The following is a 3,344-nucleotide window of genomic DNA, read 5'->3' as shown; positions in this document are numbered from 1 at the left end:
AAGTCAATGTTTTCAGAATAAAAGTCAGAATATCTTGAGAACAATGAGTCTGAATATGTTTTTAAAAAAGTCAGAATATTGTGATATAAAAGTTGTAGTATTTTAAGAATAAAAGCCAGATATTTTTCAGAATTAAAGTTGCAATATTTTCAGAATAAAAGTCAGAATATCTTGAGAAAAATAAGTCGGAATATGTTTTAAAAAACGTCTGAACATTGGGATATAAATCGCAATATTTTCAGAATAAAAGTTGCAATATTTTCAGAACAAAAGTTGCAATATTTTTTTGAAAAAAAAGTAAATAAAAATTGAACAAAGAAAATCAGAATATTTTCATAATAAAAGTCAGAATATGAAGTGTCTGATGCATGCTGGGGAAGCCTGCAGGCGCTGTAGAAGAAGAGAAGAGAGAGTAAACAGACCCAGAGAGAGTTGGACATGTTTTACAGATTATATTCTCAGCTGATAACATCAGAACAGATTGAGGAACAAACTGATTACATGATGTCGTGTTCTCTGCCTGGGGATCACTTCCAGCTCTGTGTGTGTGTGTGTGTGTGTGTGTGTGTGTGTGTGTGTGTGTGTGTGTGTGTGTGTGTGTCTGTGTGTGTGTGTCTCTGTTTTCTCTCTCTGTGTGTGTGTTTGTGTCTCTGTCTGTTTATGTGTGTCTGTGAATGTGTGTGTGTCTCTGTGTGTGTGTCTGTGTGTGTGTTTGTGTGTCTCTGTGTGTGTGTGTGTGTCTCTGTGTGTGTGTGTCTCTCTGTGTGTGTATGTGTGTGTGTGTCTCTGTGTGTGTCTGTGTCTCTATGTGTGTGTGTGTGTATTTGTGTGTGTGTCTGTGTGTGTCTTTGTGTGTGTGTCTCTGTGTGTGTGTGTGTGTCTATGTCTGTGTGTGTGCGTGCGTGCGTGTGTCTCTGTTTATGTGTGTCTCTCTCTCTGTGTGTCTATGTGTGTGTGTTTGTTTGTGTCTCTGTGTGTGTCTGTGTGTGTCACTCTCTCTGTTTGTGTGTCTGTGTGTGTGTTTGTGTCTCTGTGTGTGTGTGTGTCTCTGTGTGTGTGTGTCACTCTCTCTGTTTGTGTGTCTGTGTGTGTGTCTGTGTCTCTGTTTGTGTGTGTGTGTGTGTTGTGTCTGTGTGTGTGTGTGTGTGTGTGTGTGTGTCTCTGTGTGTGTGTGTCTCTCTCTCTGTTTGTGTGTCTGTGTGTGTGTTTGTGTCTCTGTGTGTGTGTGTGTGTGTCTGTGTGTGTGTGTCACTCTCTCTGTTTGTGTGTCTGTGTGTGTGTTTGTGTCTCTGTGTGTGTGTGTGTCTGTGTGTGTGTCACTCTCTCTGTTTGTGTGTCTGTGCGTGTGTTTGTGTCTCTGTGTGTGTGTGTGTGTGTGTGTGTGTCTGTGTGTGTGTGTCACTCTCTCTGTTTGTGTGTCTGTGTGTGTGTTTGTGTCTCTGTGTGTGTGTGTGTCTGTGTGTGTGTCACTCTCTCTGTTTGTGTGTCTGTGTGTGTGTTTGTGTCTCTGTGTGTGTCTGTGTCTCTGTGTGTGTGTGTGTCGCTCTCTCTGTTTGTGTGTGTGTGTGTGTGTGTGTGTGTGTGTGTGTGTGTGTGTGTGTCGCTCTCTCTGTTTGTGTGTGTGTGTGTGTGTGTGTGTGTGTGTGTGTGTGTGTGTGTGTGTGTGTGTGTGTGTTTCCAATCAGCAGAGTTTAATATGCTGCAGGAAACATGACTGCTTTAACAAAACGAACAACAAACTAATGGTGTCCTCAGTGAAAGTCTTGTGTTTTCTCCTTAAATTCTTCAGGACGTGAACACCTGTTCAGCTTTCTCTGCCTTTTCATGACCTTTTTTCATGACCTTTTTTTGTAGCCTTTTCGTGGCCTTTTTTCGTGGCCTTCTTGTGGCCTTTTCTTTGCCTTTTTGTCACCTTTTCGTGGCCTGTTTCCTGGGTTAAAGTCTTGTGTTTTCTCCCTGACTTCTTCGGGACATGGACGCCCAATCAGCTGACTCTGTGTCTCTGTGTGGATGCAGATGTTCTGCAGCTGGTTCTGTAGGAGACGGTGAGTCAGGGGGAAACCCTGCCGAAGCCAGAGCTCACACAGGAACCTCCCAGAGCCTCCATCTCTCTTCCTGTCAGCAGCGTTGGTGTTTACGGCGCTGCCAGATGGGTAGTGACGAGGGATTCTCTCTCCGGTGTTTCCTGACTCCACATAACCAGCTCTGTTTCCAGGCGATGAACTCAGCGTCTCTGCGGCTCCACAGGACTGATGTTTGTCTCTTGTTTTGGAGCTTTTATGGCTCTGAAACAGCTGGAATACACAGCTGCAGCTTTCCAGACTCTGTTCTCTATAAAAAGGAAAAGGACGCCCTAACAACCATCACTGTCACATCACAGAGCCAGCTGGTTCAGCACATCAAAACAAAGGGTTAGCTCTGTACTAGTAGGTTTAGCTCTGTACTAGCAGGTTTAGCTCTGTACTAGTAGGTTTAGCTCTGTACTAGTAGGTTTAGCTCTGTACTAGCAGGGTTAGCTCTATACTAGCAGGTTTAGCTCTGTACTAGTAGGTTTAGCTCTGTACTAGTAGGTTTAGCTCTGTACTAGTAGGTTTAGCTCTGTACTAGCAGGGCTAGCTCTATACTAGCAGGGCTAGCTCTATACTAGCAGGGTTAGCTCTATACTAGCAGGGCTAGCTCTATACTAGCAGGGTTAGCTCTGTACTAGCAGGGTTAGCTCTATACTAGCAGGGCTAGCTCTATACTAGCAGGGCTAGCTCTATACTAGCAGGGTTAGCTCTGTACTAGCAGGGCTAGCTCTATACTAGCAGGGCTAGCTCTATACTAGCAGGGCTAGCTCTATACTAGCAGGGTTAGCTCTATACTAGTAGGTTTAGCTCTATACTAGCAGGGCTAGCTCTATACTAGCAGGGCTAGCTCTATACTAGCAGGGCTAGCTCTATACTAGCAGGGTTACATTTAGAATATTTTAGGAAAAGTTGAATTTTATCATTAAAAAAAGTCCCAATATTTTGACAGAAAAGGGATAAATATTTTCTGAATAAAAGTTGAATGTTTTCTGAATAAATGTCCAAATATTTTGATGGAGAAAAGATCAATATTTTCAGAATTAAAGTACCAATATTTTGAGTGAAGAAAGATACATATTTTCAGAATAAAAGTCCCAATATTTTGAGAGAGGAAAGATACATATATTCAGAATAAAAGTCCCAATATTTTAAGGAAAACATTTCTATACATTTTCAGAATAAAAGATAGAGAATAGATCAATGTTTTCAGAATAAAAGTCGAATATTTTCACAATAAAAGTCACAATATTTTAAGGGAAAATAGATCAAAAGAAA

At 41.9% G+C, this 3,344-nt stretch overlaps 1 long non-coding RNA gene across 1 annotated transcript in view; it reads left to right on the top strand.

Moving 5' to 3' along the window:
* The window catches only part of LOC120554675, a 7,385-nt gene extending 4,425 nt beyond the window's left edge, over window positions 1-2,960 (top strand). Inside the window, exon 3 of the long non-coding RNA XR_005638555.1 lies at window positions 2,017-2,960. This is a non-coding gene — a long non-coding RNA (uncharacterized LOC120554675). The remainder of the gene's footprint in view (window positions 1-2,016) is intronic.
* The last annotated feature ends 384 nt before the right edge of the window (window positions 2,961-3,344 follow it).

Source organism: Perca fluviatilis, chromosome 24 (assembly GCF_010015445.1).
Source record: "Perca fluviatilis chromosome 24, GENO_Pfluv_1.0, whole genome shotgun sequence".
NCBI lineage: Eukaryota > Metazoa > Chordata > Actinopteri > Perciformes > Percidae > Perca > Perca fluviatilis.
Note: the sequence above shows the minus strand (reverse complement) of the source record. Positions and strands in the feature narration are given on the sequence as shown.